At 38.8% G+C, this 22,861-nt stretch overlaps 1 long non-coding RNA gene across 4 annotated transcripts in view; it reads left to right on the plus strand.

The window, feature by feature from the left end:
* Positions 1-22,861, plus strand: part of LOC309606489 — a 49,943-nt gene that overhangs the window by 7,937 nt on the left and 19,145 nt on the right. For 2 of the 4 annotated variants that reach the window (XR_014231876.1, XR_014231877.1), the window contains one exon: positions 22,673-22,771. The exons of the other annotated variants lie outside the window; for them this stretch is intronic. This is a non-coding gene — a long non-coding RNA (uncharacterized lncRNA). The remainder of the gene's footprint in view (positions 1-22,672; positions 22,772-22,861) is intronic. 4 annotated transcript variants of the gene reach the window in all.

Consider the following 22,861-nt stretch of genomic DNA (forward strand, 5'->3'; position numbering starts at 1 on the left):
TTCTCAAACCCCTCAAGTATAATAGATACCATTTTAATCTCTGTTTTATTAATGAGGAAATGTTGACTGGTGAGTTTTTGTAGCTTGCCCAGGGTCATATAACATAATAAATGGTGGAACTGAAATTTGAAGGCAAGTTCTTTAACCTCCTGTTACACTAACTTGCTTTTGCCACAGCGTTCTGAATGTTTAAACTTTTTTAGAAGGAAAGGAGAAGTTCAAAGTTTGCAGTGAGAGTGCTTTTGAGACCTAGTGGTTTTGCACAGTGACTGGTGCATAAAGATTTTAAATGGATGTTATGAGTGCTCTGAGTTTCTGCTTTGGGCAGGAGATTTTTTTATTTTTAAATGCAAACATTTCCAAATGGGAACGGCAGAAAAAAAAATCTTAGAAATCTTTATTCTTTCGAATACATGGGGAAAAAAATCCCAGCAATGTGAGGCGGTGGCTTGGATGCCGATGCCAGTGACTGTTGCTAGATCCAGTTACAGCATTTATTCTGATAAGGACACCAACTTATTGTCTTTTAATTTTCTACTCAATTTTCAGGCTAAGTTTAGATTCTTGTAACATTAAACTGTTTCTAAAGCAGTTTTTAAGGAAACCTCCCATGTGAGGCACTTTAGTTAATAATTAGAAAGTCATGATGTATAAATTAAGTGAAACAGGCTGTGTGCCTAGAGGAACAGGTGGGAAGGGGCAGTTTCAGAGACATCAGCTAGAGTGGCCCCCATGTTTTATTCCTTTTCCAACAGCACCCCCCGCCGCACCCCAGGAAACAAGTTTTCCAAGGTCCCCATGGATGTTTAATGTCAAAACGTAAGAACAATTTTTCAGCTATCAAAATTTGAGTATGTCTGACTCCCAGTGATCTTCGAGGCTCGCCCCATCCCTGATCCCTCTCTCTTTCTGCACCCTACTGCACATGTGTGATTTCAGCAGTGAGGGTGGGGAAGCAGTGAGAGTGTCCGTGCTTGAATAGTCTCCAAGTACTCCAGCTCTCCGGCATTATTTTATCTGTTAGATTTCACTGAAGTTGACACAACCCCCTTCCTCTAACCTCACATCGTATTTGATGGGAACGCAAAACAATTCCTAATATTTTGGGCAAATAAATTTTTTTTGGTGCTGGGCAGGGGGGTAGAGATTATGATTTCCCTGAACGTCTCTGGCTGTGAATTCCTGCCTCTGCCTCTCTGAACTCTCTCTCTGCTCTGCATTTTACTTCTCTCCACTCTATTCTTTGCTGACTTTCCCCAGATCAAAAAAATTCATCCTATTCTGTCATTCACAGCAATTCAGTTTTCTGCAGCCGTGACTGCAAACTTATCTCCAGATCTACTTTTGCATATTCAAAACAAATCAACAAAAAGCTTGCTAAACATAACTTCTGTACTGTTAGCAGCATGAAGCACCATCAGAAGCTTTGAAATGACAGTTTTTCTTTTATCTTGGGCCAGCTCAGTTTCTTGGGTAGGACTTTCTCCTCCTTAAGAAAGCAAAGGGCTACAGTCAGTATTGTCTGTTTTGTTACTAGAGAATACTTATTTCCCAGGTTTCTTGTTTCCAGGCAGAGAAACATTCATTACTGCAGGGGAGGAAAATCTTTTCCTCTACCCTTCTTTGCCTGATCTAATAATCAAATTAACATAGGACAGATTAACAGGACAAAAACAAACTTAATTACATACGTACAGAAGCCTCATAAGAATATGAGACCCACAGGCAGTCACACAACTGAGGCTTATATGCCATCCTGAGCTAAGGAGAAGGGGGTAGGGGTCTGGGACTTCAAAGGGGAAGAAGACAATTCACAGGAAGATGGGAAGAGCAAATGTTTGGTAAACAAATATTTGCCATGCCATGCAGAGCCAGTGGAACACAGAGAGGAATTTGATTTCCAGACCCAGCTGAGCTCCCCTCCAGCTAACCACACCTAGCCCATATTCTTTGTAGTTATCTCTGGTGATAGTGCTTTTCCTGGACCAGGCCTTCTATCTAAATCTTCTAGGCAGTTAAGGGAGAGATTAAAGATTTTCTTGAATCTGCTGGGTCTTGATTGCCTTCAGCTCAAAATAGTCTACATGCTAAAGTGGCACATTTTGGGGAGACTTGTTCTGATCCCCTTCATTGCGGTAACACATGTGACCTCTCCTTGTCCCTTTGTTCTGTTCTTTGGTGACTCTGGGGCAAGAGACTGGGCATGTATGGCTCACATCTTCCTCCGCCTGAGTCTTGGTGTTTGCCTGCCTAGAAGGCGTGCACAGTCTGCATTGCTCTTCTGCGATGTCAATTTTAAGGGGCAGGTCCTTCTCCTTGGGAAGACCTGAGGTTGTCCAGGCTGCCTGTGACTGGATGGGTAGACCTAATTCTGAGATTCTAGGTATTCTGAAGCTTTTTTTTTCATTTCTACTGATCTAAGGCATATTCTCACATAGCTCCCAAAGTAATAAAGCAAACGTTTTGATCTCCATTTATTTGACTTACATGTCAATTTCTCAGTTATTTTCAAACCTATGTGGAGGTAGGAGGGGCTCTTTGCTGGTTTCCTCAAACCCCAACTACTTTATTTTTATTTTTATTTTATTTTATTTTGCAATGAAGGAGAATGCATCTTTATTGTAAAGGCACTAATACAAGGAGGACAGGTGGCTCATGCTCTAAATCCCCGAGCTCCAAACCCCATCTAATTTAAATAGCACACCCCCGCTCACCACCAATGTCATGTTCCATTATTACCAATATCCTAAATCCCTAATGCCTGCTCCTCTCACCTTTCAGTCTCAGAAGACAATCTAATCTCCTATTTCAAAGGGAAAATCAAGCCAGCTGTCCCTTCCTTTGCCTTAAATCATGAAGGTCCTTCCCCTCTTTCCTCTAGCCTTCAAAAAAGGAGGTGTTCCACTCTTGGGGTAACCACTCTACATTGCTTTTAATCTCATGCCCTCAAGCCACATATAGGACATTACTCCATCTATTAGCACCTTCTCTGTTGAACTGCCAGTTTCTCTCCTGCTGTCTCCTTTTTCTGCCTGTAAACATACTTAGGTGTCTTTCATCTTAGAATTCTTTCACATTTCCCTGTCTCCTCGTGACGTTATCCCACTTCTTCCCTTCACAAACAAGTACCTTTAAAGAGTAGTCTATCCTCACTTATTTCTTCATTATGTCCATTTTTTTTCTTAACTCATTAAAGTCAGGCTTCAACACCACCAGTCTAATGAATTTATTCTGATAAAGGTCTCCATTGAATTCTTTTTTTTTTTTAATTTATTATTTATTTTGTGGCTGCGTTGGGTCATTGTTGCTGCACACGCGCTTTTTCTAGTTGTGGCGAGTGGGGGCTATTCTTTCTCTAGTTGCGGTGCACGGGCTTCTCATTGCAGTGGCTTCTCTTGTTGCAGAGCACGGGCTTTAGGCACACGGACTTCAGTAGTTGCGGTGTGTGGGCTCAGTAGTTGTGGCGCACAGGCTTCAGTAGTTGTGGTGCACGGGCTTAGTTGCTCCGCGGCATGTGGGATCTTCCCGGACCAGGGATCGAACCCGTGTCCCCTGCATTGGCATGTGGATTCTGAACCACTGTGCCACCAGGGAAGTTCTCTATTGAATTCTTAATTACTAAGTCCAGTGACTCTTTTTCATTTATCATTCAGCTTTCCTCACTGCATAACTTAACTCATTTACCAACTCTTCCTTGAAATCCCTTCTTGGGTTTCATGGCATTACTCCATCGTGCAGTCTCTGGAATCTACTAGACTGGGGTTTGCATTCTACTTCTACCACTTACTGTGAGGCTTAACCTTTCAAAACCTCAGTTTTGCCATTTGTGAAATAGTGGTAATAATAGTATCCTCCTAATAGGGTAGATGTGAGAATAAAATAGAAAACAGTACCTGCTAAGCTCTCACTCTAGTCCATGGCATTAAAAATCTTCAGTCCTACTGCCCCACTGAAGTGGCTCTCCTAGTACAATGTGAAGCTCTGTGTCATTAAATCCCGCACATTTTTCATTCTCATCTTTTTGAACTCACAGTATTCAATACTCTTGCCGATCTTTAAAACATTCTCTTCTCTTGGTTTCCTGGGTACCATACCCTCTTGGTTTTTCTCCTCTCTGCCACCCACCCCCACCCCCACCCCCCATTTCAATCACCTTTTCTTTTTTTTAATAAATTTATTTATTTATTTATTTTTGGATGTGTTGGGTCTTAGTTTCTGTGCAAGGGCTTTCTCCAGTTGCGGAGAGCGGGGGCCACTCTTCATTGCGGTGCGCGGGCCTCTCACTGTCGCGGCCTCTCTTGTTGCGGAGCACAGGCTCCAGACGCACAGGCTCAGTAGTTGTGGCTCACGGGCCCAGCCGCTCCGCGGCACCTGGGATCCTCCCGGACCGGGGCACGAACCCGTGTCCCCTGCATTGGCAGGCAGACTCTCAACCACTGCGCCACCAGGGAAGCCCCTCAATCACCTTTTCTGACTCATCCTTATTTATTTAATATTGAAGTGGTTAGAGTGTCTTGAAACCCTCTTGTCTTCTCATTCTCTATTCTTTACCAGGTGATTTCATCCATAGTCATGAATTCAGTTCTCATCTATCTACTGATGATTTTTAAATTTATTTTTGTAGCTGGAACTGTCCTCTGGGCTGCACAGTTATATATCCATCCATCTACTCCTGTATATCACAGGGAATCCACAAACTCTCTGTGCCTTAAAAACTGAAGTTGTTCTCTTCCTTCACCAATCCCTGATTTATCCGGAGTTTTCTAATATCACTTCTTTCCAGAAATCTTTCCCATACTTATTAGATTAGGTCAAGCTCCCTATTTCAGTGTTTGTATCATCCTCTATTTCTCTGTCATAATGTTATCACAGTTATAATTGTATAAATAGTTATTTGATACCTTCTTTCCCAGATAGTACAAGCTCCACGACAGCTAATGTGTCTGCTTGATAACAAGTAAGTAAACAGCATGTAGCACTTTACCTTACATAAATAAACATTTAATAAAGCGATAAAATAATATGTGAAAAGAAATTTATTGTTTCCTGGCATATAGCTATTACTCAAAAACGTTAGCTATTACAGTTTTGGCCCCCAGTCTTTAACTTCTGTTTTCCTCTCTACCCCTTTAAATATTGGTGTTTTCCAGGGTTTTTCTCTCTCTCTTATGTCATACTTTACATATCCTTTCTAAGCAATATAATCTACTCTGTGGTTTTATCTGTCCCCACTGTGCTGACATTATGATGAGGCACTCAATTTATATTGAAAGACCAGAGAAAAGATCCCTGAGGAGTGACATTAAGTGCTGAGACCTACAGGATGAGTATGGGCCTGACCTCTACAGGCCAGAGGACTGTACAACCACTATAGGGAATGAGTAGCCCTGGAAAAGGCTGCTTTGGCTTTAAGTCAGCCACCAAGCATGAGGTATCTGAAACAGGGCATTCCAAATAAATCCCCCACTTACTGCTGCTGTTTCTTCTTGCATTAAATTCTCATCCTCTCCACTTTGATGAAACAATGTCGCTGGGCTTGAATCTGGCTACATCTTCTATTGCCATTCATGCAGGTCATTCACTAAATTGCAGTAATTCTTCAAGATGTTGAGAGGAAAACTGCATCTCACCCATGCTTAGTGCTATAAACTGTTAAGGTGGGACACATCCATTTGGTTCTGGGCTTCCACTCTTAAATCTCTTTGACAGTCATTCACACAACCACTTTTAACAAAGCAAAAATTGTTAATAGTATTCCCTTTCACTCTAAAAATGTCTGGATTTGAATGATAAATTATATGACCACCCTCCTTAAAGTCCACCCAACCTAGAGTGGTTGGGTGATTGGAGAGAGAGAAGGGTTTCTAATTTCAGCCACTTAATATGCCCAAACCTAGCCTCTCTCATGACGACTGAGGTCCCGTCATTGAGCCAAGTTCATCAATCTTTGACTATCTCTTTTGTCAACTTGAATGACTTCTTCAGAACCCTTAGTATACATTACAGATAGATGGCCTCAGCTGGGACCTTAACAGTGCTGCTGAGATACTCTATTTGCACTGAATCCTAAAAGATGGGGAATAAATTTCAATCTCTTTCATATATGGAAGCTCTCAATCTCCTAATGTGAATTCAAGCACCTTTTCTCTGATATCCTTGAATTCTGCATACCTGGAGTATTATTTAGTCAAGCCTAGAAACTCTAGTTTTACCTTCTACTTATAAAACATGATTAAAATAGTCCACTGATAAGATTCAGCTAAGAATGAAGATCTGTCTAAAGTTACAGATCATCATCACTGAGAGACTTAGAAGCAGCTCACAACTTTTAAATGGCAGCTGCTTGAGCGTTTATTTATGCACATATATGCACATATCATACGTGCACACATTCATGTATATAAACATAGAAAGAAGTCTAAAGGTTATTCATGAACTGATAAACTGTAAAAGCTGTTTTCAGATCAAACTAAAGAGTATAGGCACACATAGAAATCAACCTGGTTACATTTTCATCAGCAAACATTTTTTGAATACCAGCTATATGCTAGGCATTGTGTAAAGAGCTGTCTTTTTAAATAACATAAGCAATAAAATGATGTGATTTGGGGAAAAGTTGATCTTTTTTGTAGTTTGTAGTTCTCTGACCAAATTAATTGCACATTTATCCTTCTCCCATAGAACATCATACTTACGTCCTGTATAGCTTACTTCACACTATATTACAGCTATTTGCTTCCATTTTTATTGTCTTATATTGTCTATGATCTCCTTGAGCAGAAACTCTGTCTCTTCATCTTTATAATGCCAACTACTGGCCCAGTTCCTGGACTATAATAGGTGCTATTTTTTTCTCTTGATGCTAGAGTCTTAACTTTTCTTTATATAAGTCAATTTAGAGCTAAAACAACTGAGTGGAGTTGAAGTCTGTGTGGAATAACTTCAGCAGCAGACTGAGAAAAAAGACAGTTACAGAAATAATTTACTAAGTTAACTGAATTGAAAATAAACTTCCAGACCTTGATGTAAAATTAGTTTAGAGGACAATGTGTAAGTTTCAGAATGATGATAGGTTCCAGCAAATTTATTAGAGTTAGCATATGATGAACTTTAAGTTTATTTTGAGTAAGAACCATGTTTTATCATATCTGTCTAGCCCACCTAGATAATACCTTAAGGCCAGTGCTAAATAAATGCTCATGAAATAAATGAGTCTGCACTTATCAAAGATTTGCATTACATGTTCTACTAGAAGTAACATTTGTTTTAATGTTTAATACTTATCTAATAATAAGGAAAGCTAATGCTGATTATAAATGAAGCATATGCTTAGGAGTTAATATTTCCTTATGAGCAGAGCAGTTATTAAGTACTAAACAAATATTTGGCAAAATAACAAAATCAAGTGGCCACACTGCTCTTCTCTGTGACTGGTCTAGCAAAATTGGGCATTTTCCCTCCTGTCATTCCTTAGTCTGTATCTGTTGTAGTTCTTATTTTTATGGCTGATATTGCTTATACAGTAGTCCCACCCCCCTTATCCATGGGGGATATATTCCAAGACCTCCACTGGATGCCTGAAACCTTGGGTAATACCAAACCCTATATATATACTCATGTTTTTTCCTATACATACGTACTTAAAGTTTAATTTATAAATTAAGCACAGTAACAGATTAACAGCTAATAATAAAATAGAAATTAGAACAATATACTATAATAAAAGTTTTGTGAATGTGGTCTTCCTCAAAATATCTTATTATACTGTACTCACCCTTCTTCTTGTGATAATGAGGTGATAAAATACCTATGTGATAAAATGAAGTGAGGTGAATGGCATAGGCATGGTGACTAGTGTTAGGCTACTACTGACCTTCTGAAAATGTGTCAGAAAGAGGATCATGTTTTGAGTAATCCTGGATCATTGAACCATGACAATGTAGTTGGCTGGATGTCAGGAGCAGACAATGTCAGTGGTGGGGGACCCTGGGAAAACAAAGTGGGAGAGCAAGAGACTTCATCACTTGCACTTTGCTGGTGGTGCAGTGGTTAAGAATCCACCTGCCAGTGCAGGGGACACGGGTTCGAGCTCTGGTCGGGGAAGATGCCACATGCTGCAGAACAACTAAGCCTGCGAGCCACAACTACTGAGCCTGCACTCTAGAGCCTGCGAGCCACAACTACTGAGCCCACGTGCCACAACTACTAAAGCCCGTGTGCCTAGAGCCCGTGCTCCAAAGCAAAGAGAAACCACAGCAATGAGAAGCCCGCGAACCACAACAAAGAGTGCCCCTGCTAGCCACAACTAGAGAAAGCCTGCGTGCAGCAGCAAAGACCCTACACAGCCAAAAGTAAATAAATAAATAAATAAATTTATTTTAAAAAAAGAGACTTAATCACTCTACTCAGAATGGCATGCAGTTTAAAATTTATAAATTGATTATTTCTGGAATTTTCCATTTAATATTTTTGGACTGCAGTAGTTGACTACAAGTAACTGAAACCTCGGAAAGTGAAACCAGTGGATAAGGGGGGACTGCTATAGTTATTTATTTACCTGTTGACTTCACTCACTGTGGACCCTTCAAGGGGCCAGTGTGCGGCAGCCTGAGATTGTGGCAGAGCTACATCCTGGCTCTATGTCCTTTGATTCATTACTCAGCCTCTGAGAATGTCAGTTTCCTTGTCTATAAAGTAGAGAAAATAATACCTTGCCTCACAGGACGATTGTGAAGATTTAATGAGATTGTGCGAATAAGCTACTTCATGTCACCTAGTATTCCAGATATGTGAAGTCATGCCTTCTATCAAAAGAAGTCCTTAGACTCCTGTCAGATAAAGTAGGAAACCCAATGCCTTCCTAACATTTTTGTGGATTCTCAAGGAAGGTTTGGGGGGCGCTTCCATTCTCCTCCTGACACTTGAACTCTCTGCTCCAAGCTTTTTCTCCATCTTAACTTCAGTTACTGTTCCCTGTCTATCCTTTTACTCAATGTTGCTGCCCTCTCTCCACCCCTGTGTGAACATCTCCCTTTTTCTCCAAAGCACCATTCATATGTCAGTATTGTGAATAACAGATTTTCAATGGTTTTGTTGGTGATTCTGGGGTAAGGGGGCTGGGGTGTTAATTTCCATGCAGAACAGGAAACAGCAAATTCAATATCAGTCCTCACTCCCTAGACTTTCATCACTTTTGTCCACCCTAGGGAATATCTGATAGACTCTTCATGCCTCTCCTTAGGCCCTGATCTTTCACCAAGTTGCAGAATCCACAATTAGGTTGTGTGTGTGTGTGTGTGTGTGTGTGTCTGTGTATGTGTGTGTCTTTTGGTGTTGTGGGGTGGTGGAAGGAAAGGATGACTTGTAATCTTTTAAGGACCTCAGCCTTGGAATTTACCTGTGCCTTTGCATGACCTTTCAAATGCAAATTATTGGTCTTCAATGTGTAGTCTCACATACTGTTTCTTCAGTCTTCCTAGGTATTCTGTGAGCTCTAGATGTCTGTTTACAAAAATACTTTATTGAGGTAATTTACATTCAGTACAATTTACACGTCTTAAGCTCATAGTTGATGAGTTTTGACAGCTATGTACCTGTGTGTAATCACCATCACAATTAAACTATAGAATAGTTCTGCACTCCTAAAGATTCCCTTGTGTCCCTTTGCAGACAGCCCTCCTCCACCAACCCCCAACTCCAGGCAACCACTAATCTGCTTTCTGTCATTATAGATTAGATTTCCCTTTGCTAGACATTTATGTGGATGGATTTTTCTGGCTTCTTTCTCTCATCATATTATTTTTGAAATGAATCCACAGTGTTGTATGTATCAGGAGAACATTCCTTTTTATTACTGCATGGCGTTACACCGTATGGATTTACTAAATTGGGTCTATTCATTCACTTGCTGATGGACATTTGAGTTGCCAGTTTTGGACTATTATGAACAAAGCTGCTATGAACATAAACAAGGACAAGTCTTTACATAGTGGTATGTTTTTATTTCTCTTTGTTAAGTATCTAGGAGTAGAATGACTGAGCTATATGGTAAGTCTATGAGAAACTGGCAGACTGTTTTCCACAACGGTGATACCATTTTAAATCCTCACTAGCAATTTATGAGAGTACTGGTTGCTCTACCTCTACCTCTACCACCAATCCTTGATATTGTTAGGTTTTAAAATTTTAAATATTCCAGTGGGCGTGTAGTGGTATCTCATTTAGTGGTTTTAATTTGCATTATCCTGACAACCAAAGATGCTGAGCAGTTTTTCGTATAGTTACTGGTGACTCATGCATATTCTGTTGTGAAGTGGCTACAAAATCTCTGTAAATACCAATTGGGTCCTTTTTATATCTACTGTTTCTCTCCTCCTAATGTTTATGTTTTTCCTCTATATTCCTGAGCATATGGAACAAATTTAAAATAACTGTTATATAACTGTTATAATGTCTCTGTCTGCTAATTCCATTAACTCTGTTATTTTTGGATTTGTTTCTACTGATTGGTGTTTTTCCTGCTTATGGGCTGTATTTTTCTGCTTCTTTTCATGCCTGGTAATTTTTGTTCTGATGTCAGACATTGTGCATTTTTTGTTGTTGGCTGCTGGATTTTGTTGTATTCTTTTAAATAATTTTGGGCTTTGTTCTGGAAGGCAGGTAAGTACTTGGAATCTGTTTGACCCAGTTAAGTCTTGCTTTTAAGCTTTGTTTGGACATGTCTAAGAGTAGTCTTTAAACAAATAGAGTAGTCTATAGACTAAAGCTATAAAGATATACTTCTGAGGACTCTACCAATGGCCCCCTTTATTATGAAATCTTTTCAGTCTGTCTTGTGGGACAAAAATCATTCCTAGTGCTGGGTGAGATCTGGGAATTGTTTGATTGTTTGGCACACTGCTTTTTGGTGGTTCTTTTTTTTTTAATCTTTTTTTAAAATTAATTAATTAATTTTTGGCTGCGTTGGGTCTTCATTGCTGTGCGTGGGCTTTCTCTAGTTGTGGCAAGCAGGGTCTACTTTTCTTTGCGGTGTGTGGGCTTCTCATTGCGGTGGCTTCTCTTGTTGCAGAGCACAGGCTCTAGGCATGTGGGCTTCAGTAGTTGTGGCATGAGGGCTCAGTAGTTGTGGCTTGCAGGCTCTAGAGTGCAGGCTCAGTAGTTGTGGTGCATGGGCTTAGTTGCTCCGCGGCATGTGGGATCCTCCCAGACCAGGGCTCGAACACGTGTCCATTGCACTGACAGGCAGACTCCACCACTGCACCACCAGGGAAGTCCCCTTTTTGGTGGTTCTTTACCCCACATTGTGGAGTGTGACTCCTTGTGGGCACAGACCAATACTCAACAAAAGATTCAAAAGGAGCTCCCTCCTCTTATGTGCTGTGCCCCACAAATTCTAAATACTTTTACCTTCTCATATTCTGATCTCTATTTCCTCAACTTAGTGAGATGGTGGGGCTCTGTTTGTGCTTTCCTCTCCCTATGCAGAGGCAGGAAACTAGGACTTATTTAATTCATTTCTATTCTATCAGAGGTCACAGTCGTGCACTCTCTGTTGTCCAGTGTCTGAAAGCATTGGTTGATATATTTTGTCTAGTTTTCTAGTTGTTTAATGTTGGAGGGTAAATTCAGTCACTGCTATTTCTTCAGCTAGAAGCAGAGGTTCATGTATGAATATCATTTATAAAATTGAGGACTGTAATAGGATTAAGAACTTTTAATTTTATAATTAAGGAAACAAAAGGAAAATTTATACTTATTATAGCCATCATTTCCTAAAAGAAAAGATATTTCATGGTAAAAAACTAAGAAATATATATTATCACTATGTAGGATAATCCTTTCTATTAAATAAGTTTTGTCCATGAGAAATTACATTATTAATTTTTCCCTCATTTTGTCGCATGAGTAGAGTTTACTTATCAACCACTTGTAATCTGTTGGTGAGTGTTCAGAAAAGACTGATCCAGGCCATGCTATCCTTTTCTTATGCCCATACTATAGAAAAAAGTACTGAGATTCAGGTAAATTAATGCTAAAGTGATAAATGTTTAGCAATATAGCCAAGTCTAAGACTCAGATTTCCTGACTCCTAGTTTCCTTCTTTTCCTCCATCACAATGAAGTTTTCCGTGTGTGTGAAGATAGTAAAATTGAGCTACTGAACTCTTTAGACATTATCTTCCCACTGAGGTATAACATTTCATAAACACTTATCTTGGCCCTTTTTTACTATTCTTTAATCTGAGTTAAGTACAATTATTATTATGATAAAAATGTTATCTACTATTTGTGTGGCACTTTATACTGTTTATACTGAGAGCATGTTATTTTTTTTTTTAAACATCTTTATTGAAGTATAATTGCCTTACAATGGTGTGTTAGCTTCTGCTTTATAACAAAGTGAATCAGTTATACATATACAGTATGTTCCCATATCTCTTCCCTCTTGCATCTCCCTCCCTCCCACCCTCCCCGTCCCACCCCTCTAGGTGGTCACAAGAGAGCGTGTTATTTTTTAGCTTCTAGAAAGTAAGTAGAAAATATGCTCAATGAAGCAATTAAAATAAGAGCCCCAAGATTTCATAAAATACTTAAACATATTCAGATATTTATTGAATTGATTGCATTTGAAAAATACCAAATTCAAGACCATTAATCTTAAAGAAAATAACTTACTAAACATATATTCTATTTAATAAATTAATGAGAAGGTACCTAAAGAGATGACTTTATCGGGGCTTCCCTGGTGGCACAGTGGTTGAGAATCTGCCTGCCAATGCAGGGGACACGGGTTCGAGCCCTGGTCTGGGAAGATCCCACATGCCGCAGAGCAACTAGGCCTGTGAGCCACAACCACTGAGCCTGCGCGTCTGGAGCCTGTGCTCCGCAGCAAGAGAGGCCGTGATAGTGAGAGGCCCGCGCACCGCAATGAAGAGTGGCCCCCACTTGCCGCAACTAGAGAAAGCCCTCGCACAGAAACCAAGACCCAACACAGCCAAAAATAAAATAATAAATAAATAAATAAAAATTTAAAAAAATAATAATAATAATATAAAAAAAAAAAAAGAGAGATGACTTTATCTTATAAAGAACTTGACACTTTTACTTGGATGTCTCCAGGCAATTAAGATTTACATTTTCTGAAGCTAATTCATTTTGCCCCTCAAAAATTTCTTTTCTACCACTTATCTCATTCAATTGCTCATTTCAGGAACTCACAATTTATACTTGATTCTTCCCTGTCCCTCAGCTTCTACAATCAAGTTGCCAAGTTTTATCAACTTTACATCCAAAATGTATATCAAATCTTTGTATTTTTCTTCACCTTCAATACAAACCACTAACATTTCTCACTCTTTTTGGACCTCAACGATTGTCTGGTTTCCTCACATCTATGTTGGTTCCTAGTCTTTACTCAGCAGACAAGGGGATCTTTAAAAAATTCAGATCTGTTCATGTGACTTGTGGGAGAGACAAGGATGCTCACCAAACCCTCCATCTGCTCCCTGACATTTCTCAGCCTCCTAGAGTTAGGAAGGCTATGGGACTAGTTCTGGCCAATTGACTGTGGGCAGAAGTGACTTGTCAGTTTTAGGCAGAAGAAGAGAGAAACTAGAGTCTAACTCAACAAATGCCTTTCCTCTGCTGTGAAGTCTGTGCTGTGAGCACATTCCCGATGGTGAAGTTACAAGTCAGTCAAGTGGCTTTGGGGAGTGGCTTTGGGGAGAAGAGTCCCTATCAACCCGCAATAGACATATAGCATGAATGAAAAATAAACTTTTTTTCCTTAAGCCACTGGGATTTGGGGGTTACTACAGTATAATTCAGCCTATACTGCGTTCTCATTGGTTGTAGGATACAGTCCTGAATTACTAATGAAGCTTTGAATGATTCTTAACGCACCTGCCACTCTCCATCTTCATCACAGTTTGGTCATATTGGTTTTTCTCTTTTTGTTAAATGTTCTTTCCTCCTTAAGCTACTGCGTATCCTGGCAACTTTGAGGGTAACTGAGTGTCATCTTTTGTATACTGCCAGTCACTGATCATGCTAATGGATTGGGTTAATTATAGCATGTCAGTATATATTGGGTGGAATTTCTACTAAAGTGCATTTTTTGTAGCTGGTATAGAAGTGGCCTTGTTAGGCCATGAATTGACATAAATAGTCTTTAGGGGTAAATTGGAAACACAGTATTACATTCATTTTTAATGAAAAAAGAAACTAATTTGAGGTAATTTAAAAAGTCAACAACATCAAGAAAAAGTATTTGTTGGAAAGATATTTAGGTATCTCATGGAACCCCAAAATATCTGAATCTGTAGCCTGCTGGGATAGGAATTAAAAAATAAATCTTTATCCCAGGCAACAATTTTTTCTCTTCAGTCTCTAGTCTCTGATTTGCTCACCATACTGCTTTATTCTTTTCTATCAACTGGAATTATCTGCTTCTTTGTGTGCATGGGGGTAGATGGCTACCCCCAGTTCTCAAGCTGGATTTATCTTGGTTCTGGTCATATGGTAGAAGCTAATTAGCTGTCTCTGAACCTTTATTCCAAATTGCTAAGAAGAATATGTGTAGCCTAGTCAAGGTCAGTTGTGTGTGCATGAGGAGGGGTGGGGTGTGTGTATGGTGTGGTGAGCAGTTCTTAAGGAAATGGGATCATTGTGAAGTGAGCAGAGACCCTGAAGTTAGTTCCATTTATTTGAAATCTGGGAAGCAGTGTCAAGAGCAAATCAAGGAGTTGGTAGGTGAAATTCACCAAGTTTTATCTAGAAAAAATTTAAAAAATCTTAAAACCAGGAAGTTTATGTAAGAATCAAGAGAATTATTGATTAAAGATACGAACAGAGGATGAGAAAAATGACAGATTTTGCTTAATTTATAAAGGCTTGTTTTGACTGGCCAAATGCTTATGAAATTAATGAGTTATAATACACAAAATGGACAGCATTCAGGAAGCATTGGTTAGTTCCACCTCCCCTCTCACACTTCTCCAAGTTGAGTTTTTTTTAAAGGAAATGCATAAATGCTGGAAGGGTTTTTGGTTATATGAATAGTAAAAATGAAGGAGAGAATTAAAAGACTAAAATGTTTCAGAGTTTCCAAAACAGGAATTCAAGGAATTTCACAGGTAGCAAGAGTGTTGTGGAGATGAAGATGGGCCAGATGTCTTAGCCAGAGGGCTCCAAAAGGGGTGCACGCTCCCAAGGATAAAATGATGGAGTGCAGAAAGAAAATATTTAATTTCTGCTTATACTTATTCTTTATCTAAAAATTAAGAAGGAAATGAAACTTTGCTGATATTTCATATACAGATCAAAGCTGGTAGCCTAACTTGGATTGCATGTTAGACTAGAGCTACAATGTGTGGTACATGATAGAAAGGGAATATGCAGTATGGCTAATATCGTATACTTTGCAACCATACTCCCTGGGTTGAGTCTCATCTCTTATACAAACTATCTGTGTGACTTACATGAATTACTTAACCTCTCTGTGCCTCTTTTGCCTCACATGTGAAATAGGAATGAAAATAATATTTATCTCATAGAATTGTTCTGAAGATAAATGAGCTGATAGATGTAAAGTGTTTGGAAGAGTTGTTGATATACAGAAGCATGATATGAGTGTTAGGAACAACTATGAATCTGAGAGAAGAATGGGGTTCTAAACCATGGAGGAGCTGACAGTGGTGCCTTCCCTCTTCTGTTCAATTTCAGCCTTATGTAATGTATTACCATTCAGGTGAATTTTATCCAGTGGAATCATACAGATTGCATCATTTACTTTTAGTGAGAGTAGAAAGGCTTCTTGGTATCATTAATATATAGAAATAAGCAACAAACTATTCTTTTTTCATATAAACGTAGAATAAGAACTCTTGATTTTGGCTCTTAGTGACTCTAAGTTCTTTTCTTTCTCAAAATGGTAATTTCTAGGCTATTGTTTGTTATTCATATCCTATTTATTTGAGACATTTAAAGGCATTTCACTTAATGCAAGAAAATTGATCAGAAAAGCACTATTAGATTAATTGTATCAGGCATCAGCACTATGGTGGAATCTTTAATTTGGGGTCAAATAGACAAATAAAGAATAGACATATCTTTGACTTGAAAAATAAAAACAGACCCCAAAGGTAGAATGTGTGCACATAATTGCTGTAATTATTAGGAGGCCCTGAATGGGTTGGATTGTTCAGATTGTTATGCTTGGTTGGGAACAAGAGGAGATAACTGAGAGAATCTTCATAGAGGCTGGTAAGATCAGCTCAAGGAGCCAATCATGTAATGAAACTTATGCATGTCAAACCCTCTGGGTGCCTATGCCATTGGTGGCATAAATGGGTAGGTGAGGAAGCATTTTATGTTCTGTAGAAAAGGCAAAAACTCAGCAGAACTGATATTGAGAATGTTTAAAAATGGTGGAAACTGTTTTCACATGGTTTCCTAAGATTAAGGACCAGGAAGACCATCCTGAGTTGTGGTCCCTGTGTGGCCCCCTTCCATTTTCCTTCACTATGCCCGGAGAGTCAGAATTTGGAGAAGAAAAATAGCCAAACTGAAGGATATGCTCAAATTATGTTATGGTTAATTTTGTGTGTCAACTTGACTGGGCCACAGGGTACCCAGATATTTGGTCAAACATATTCTGTTTGTGTCTGTGAGGGTGTTTTTTTTTATGAGATTAACAATTGAAGTCAGTAGACTGAATAAAGCAGGTTGCCCTCCCTAATGTGGGTGGCCCTCATTCAGTCTAAAGACCTGAATAGAATAAAAAGACTGACCTTCCCAAGAATAACAGGGAACTCTTCCTGCCTGAGTGCTGAGCTGGGACATTGGTCTTTTTTCCTTTCTTAGTCTTTGTACTTGAATTGAAAGATCAGCTCCTCTTGGTCTCAAGTCTACCAGATTTCAGACTGGAACTAAATCCATCAGCTCTTTTGAGTTTCCAGCTGACTGCAGATCCTGGGACTTCTTAACCTTTGTAATCATGTGAATCAGTTCCTTATAATAAATCTCTTTATACAATAAAAATACAAATATAAATTTAAAAAATATCTCCTATTGGTTTTGTTTCTCTGGAAAACACTGACTAGTACAAGTTTCAATAGTATTAGGAATGATTTTTCTCATTCTAATACATTCTAATAGTATTAGAATGAAGAAAAATGACCCACATGGTGGCTCAGGCAATACACACTTAAGAAATTGAATTCAGTGTGGAGATCTGAAAAAAAAAAAACTAAACAAAAATAGATCTGAATTAAAGCGCTCAAAAATACTACATTTTATGCTAATAGTACATCTTCTTTGGGATTAAAAGCAGTATATGGCTGCTTAAATCATTATGTAGTAAAGTATATTGACAAGTAAAGGAAAGAAATGTAAGTCAAGCTTAAAAGGAATTCACATGTTTATAAAAACTGAACAACTGCATCTTAATTAAGACAGCCTACTCTTCAGAATCATCCCTTACATTTCTTTTTTTTTGTTTTTTGGTTTTTTATTTATTTATTTATTTTTTATTTTTTTTAATCAGTCATCAATTTTATACACATCACTTTATACATGTCAATCCCAATCGCCCAATTCAGCACACCACCATCCCCACACCACTGCAGTTTTCCCCCCTTGGTGTCCATACGTTTCTTCTCTACATCTGTGTCTCAACTTCTGCCCTGCAACCCGGTTCATCTGTACCATTTTTCTAGGTTCCACATACATGAGTTAATATACGATATTTGTTTTTCTCTTTCTGGCTTACTTCACTCTGTATGACAGTCTCTAGATCCATCCACGTCTCAACAAATGACTCAATTTCGTTCCTTTTTATGGCTGAGTAATATTCCATTGTATATATGTACCACAACTTCTTTATCCATTCGTCTGTTGATGGGCATTTAGGTTGCTTCCATGACCTGGCTATTGTAAATAGTGCTGCAATGAACATTCGGGTGCATGTGTCTTTTTTTTTTTTTAAAGGGAATGCTATTTATTTATTTATTTTTATTTTTTTTGGCTGTGTTGGGTCTTGGTTTCTGTGCGAGGGCTTTCTCTAGTTGTGGCGAGCGGGGGCCACTCTTCATCGCGGTGCGCGGGCCTCTCTTGTTGCGGAGCACAAGCTCCAGACGCGCAGGCTCAGTAGTTGTGGCTCACGGGCCTAGCTGCTCCGCGGCATGTGGGATCTTCCCAGACCAGGGCTTGAACCCGTGTCCCCTGCATTAGCAGGCAGATTCTCAACCACTGCGCCACCAGGGAAGCCCTGCATGTGTCTTTTTGAATTACGGTTTTCTCTGGGTATGTGCCCAGTAGTGGGATTGCTGGATCATATGGTAATTCTATTTTTAGTTTTTTAAGGAACCTCCATACTGTTCTCCATAGTGGCTGTATCAATTTACATTCCCACCAACAGTGCAAGAGGGTTCCCTTTTCTCCACACCCTCTCCAGCATTTGTTGTTTGTAGATTTTCTGATGATGCCCATTCTAACTGGTATGAGGTGATAGCTCATTGTAGTTTTGATTTGCATTTCTCTAATAATTAGTGATGCTGAGCATCTTTTCATGTGCTTCGTGGCCGTCTGTATGTCTTCTTTGGAGAAATGTCTATTTAGGTCTTCTGCCCATTTTTGGATTGGGATGTTTGTTTCTTTAATATTGAGCTGAATGAGCTGTTTATATATTTTGGAGATTAATCCTTTGTCTGTTGATTTGTTTGCAAATATTTTCTCCCATTGTGAGGGTTGTCTTTTCGTCTTGTTTATGGTTTCCTTTGCTGTGCAAAAGCTTTGAAGTTTCATTAGGTCCCATTTGTTTATTTTTGTTTTTATTTCCATTACTCTAGGAGGTGGATCAAAAAAGATCTTGCTGTGATTTATGTCAAAGAGTGTTCTTCCTATGTTTTCCTCTTAACAGTTTTATACTGTCCGGTCTTACATTTAGGTCTCTAATCCATTTTGAGTTTATTTTTGTGTATGGTGTTAGGAAGTATTCTAATTTCATTCTTTTACATGTAGCTGTCCAGTTTTCCCAGCACCACTTATTGAAGAGACTGTCTTCTCCATTGTATATCTTTGCCTCCTTTGTCATAGATTAGTTGACCATAGGTGCGTGGATTTATCTCTGGGCTTTCTATCTTGTTCCATTGATCTGTGTTTCTGTTTTTGTGCCAGTACCATATTGTCTTGATTACTGTAGCTTTGTAGTATAGTCTGAAGTCAGGGCGTCTGATTCCTCCAGCTCCGTTTTTTTCCCTCAAGACTGCTTTGGCTATTCGGGGTCTTTTGTGTCTCATACACATTTTAAGATGATTTGTTCTAGCTCCGTAAAAAATGTCATTGGTGATTTGATAGGGATTGCATTGAATCTGTAGATTGCTTTGGGTAGTAGAGTCATTTTCACAATGTTGATTCTTCCAATCCAAGAACATGGTATATCTCTCCATCTGTTGGTATCATCTTTAATTTCTTTCATCAGTGTCTTATAGTTTTCTGCATACAGGTCTTTTGTCTCCCTAGGTAGGTTTATTCCTAGGTATTTTGTTCTTTTTGTTGCAATGGTAAATGGGAGTGTTTCCATAATTTCTCTTTCAGATTTTTCATCATTAGTGTATAGGAATGCAAGAGATCTCTGTGCATTAATTTTGTATCCTGCAACTTTACCAAATTCATTAATTAGCTCTAGCAGTTTTCTGGTAGCAGTTTTAGGATTCTCTATGTATAGTATCATGTCATCTGCAAACAGTGACAGTTTTACTTCTTCTTTTCCAATTTGTATTCCTTTTATTTCTTTTTCTTCTCTGATTGCCGTGGCTAGGACTTCCAGAACTATGTTGAATAATAGTGGTGAGAGTGGACATCCTTGTCTCGTTCCTGATCTTAGAGGAAATGCTTTCAGTTTTTCACTGTTGAGAATGATGTTTGCTGTGGGTTTGTCATATATGGCCTTTATTATGTTGAGGTAGGTTCCCTCTATGCCCACTTTCTGGAGAGTTTTTATCATAAATGGGTGTTGAATTTTGTCAAAAGCTTTTTCTGCATCTATTGAGATGATCATATGGTTTTTATTCTTCAATTTGTTAATATGGTGTATCCCATTGATTGATTTGCGTATATTGAAGAATCTTTGCATCCCTGGGATAAATCCCACTTGATCGTGGTGTATGGTCCTTTTAATGTGTTGTTGGATTCTGTTTGCTAGTATTTTGTTGAGGATTTTTGCATCTATATTCATCAGTGATATTGGTCTGTAATTTTCTTTTTTTGTAGTGTCTTTGTCTGGCTTTGGTATCAGGGTGATGGTGGCCTCATAGAATGAGTTTGAGAGTGTTCCTTCCTCTGCAATTTTTTGGAAGAGTTTGAGAAGGATAGATGTTAGCTCTTCTCTAAATGTTTGATAGAATTCACCTGTGAAGCCATCTGGTCCTGGACTTTTGTTTGTTGGAAGATTTTTAATCACAGTTTCAATTTCGTTACTTGTGATTGGTCTGTTCATATTTTCTGTTTCTTCCTGGTTCAGTCTTCGAAGGTTATACCTTTCTAAGAATTTGTCCATTTCTTCCAGGTTGTCCATTTTATTGCCATAGAGTTGCTTGTAATAGTCTCTTAGGATGCTTTGTATTTCTGTGGTGTCTGTTGTAACTTCTTCTTTTTCATTTCTGATTTTATTGATTTGAGTCCTCTCCCTCTTTTTCTTGATGAGTCTGGCTAATGGCTTATCAATTTTGTTTATCTTCTCAAAGAACCAGCTTTTAGTCTTACTGGTCTTTGCTATTGTTTTCTTTGTTTTTATTTCATTTATTTCTGCTCTGATCTTTATGATTTCTTTCCTTCTGCTAACTTTGGGTTTTGTTTGTTCTTCTTTCTCTACTTTCTTTAGGTGTAAGGTTAGATTGTTTACTTGAGATGTTTCTTGTTTCTTGAGGTAGGCTTGTATAGCTATAAACTTCCCTCTTAGAACTGCTTTTGCTGCATCCCATAGGTTTTGGGTCGTTGTGTTTTCATTGTCATTTGTCTCTAGGTATTTTTTGATTTCCTCTTTGATTTCTTCAGTGATCTCTTGGTTATTTAGTAATGTATTGTTTAGCCTCCATGTGTTTGTGTTTTTTACGTTTTTTTCCCTGTAATTCATTTCTAATCTCATAGCGTTGTCGTCAGAAAAGATGCTTGATATGATTTCAATTTTCTTAAATTTACTGAGGCTTGATTTGTGACCCAAGATGTGATCTATCCTGGAGAATGTTTCATGCGCACTTGAGAAGAACGTGTAATCTGCTGTTTTTGGATGGAATGTCCCATAAATATCAATTAAATCTATCTGGTCTGTTGTGTCATTTAAAGCTTCTGTTTCCTTATTTATTTTCATTTTGGATGATCTGTCCATTGGTGTAAGTGAGGTGTTAAAGTCCCCCACTATGATTGTGTTACTGTCAATTTCCTCTTTTATAGCTGTTAGCAGTTGCCTTTGTATTGAGGTGCTCCTATGTTGGGTGCATATATATTTATAATTGTTGTATCTTCTTCTTGGATTGATCCCTTGATCATTATGTAGTGTCCTTCCTTGTCTCTTGTAACATTCTGTATTTTAAAGTCTATTTTATCTGATATGAGTATAGCTACTCCAGCTTTCTTTTGATTTCCATTTGCATGGAATATCTTTTTCCATCCCCTCACTTTCAGTCTGTATGTGTCCCTACGTCTAAAGTGGGCCTCTTATCGCTTCTCGGCCTTTTGGCTAAGATCAAGTGTAAAGTGGGTCTCTTGTAGACAGCATATATATGGGTCTTGTTTTTGTATCCATTCAGCAAGCCTGTGTCTTTTGGTTGGAGCGTTTTATCCATTCACGTTTAAGGTAACTATCGCTATGTATGTTCCTATGACCATTTTCTTAATTGTTTTGGGTTTGTTTTGTAGGTCGTTTTCTTCTCTTGTGTTTCCTACTTAGAGAAGTTCCTTTAGCATTTGTTGTAGAGCTGGTTTGGTGGTGCTGAATTCCCTAGCTTTTGCTTGTCTGTAAAGCTTTTGATTTCTGCATCGAATCTGAATGAGATCCTTGCTGGGTAGAGTAATCTTGGTTGTAGGTCTTCCCTTTCATCACTTTAAGTATATCATGCCACTCCCTTCTGGCTTGTAGAGTTTCTGCTGAGAAATCAGCTGTTAACCTTATGGGAGTTCCCTTGTATATTATTTGTCATTTTTCCCTTATTGCTTTCAATAATTTTTCTTTGTCTTTAATTGTTTCCAATTTGATTACTTATCAGAACTTGTAATCAGAACGATTACAAGAGACAGAAGAGGCCGGGTGTGTGGCACCAATAAAACCGCACACACCCTGTACTTCTCTCTGCCTGTTGCTGGTTTGTGCATTTCCCCACCACACCTTCCGAGAGCAGTTTGTTTCCCGGAAGCAGCAGAAGAGAGGTCGGGAGAAGGAGATGCCTTATTGTTGTGAATGTGATGGACGTGGTGGCACCACAGGGGACTGGAAACCAAGGCAAAGACTCCAGTGTCTGATGAACTTACTGGTTGAACTTACTGCTTACTGGTCTTTGGCAGATTATCAGCTTCTAAGAGTCTCTGTTTCTTCATCTGTAAAATTGGATCACGGTACCCGCACTCATTGATTTAACAAATAATATAAAGATATAAATATGTACTCTGGTGTATTCTAGGTGCTGGAAATCAAGCAGTAAACAGAACAGTCTCTCCTCTTCGGATGTTACTAGTCTAACATGGGAAGACGAAAAACTCGGCAATGACATCTGTGTCAGGTGGTTATGATACTTAGAAGAAAAATAAAGCCGGGGTGAGGGGTAGGGGAGACAGTGTATGCATGTGGGGACGACTTTTCTTAAAAGTCA

This window comes from Balaenoptera borealis (assembly GCF_965194805.1).
Source record: "Balaenoptera borealis genome assembly, chromosome: 11".
NCBI lineage: Eukaryota > Metazoa > Chordata > Mammalia > Artiodactyla > Balaenopteridae > Balaenoptera > Balaenoptera borealis.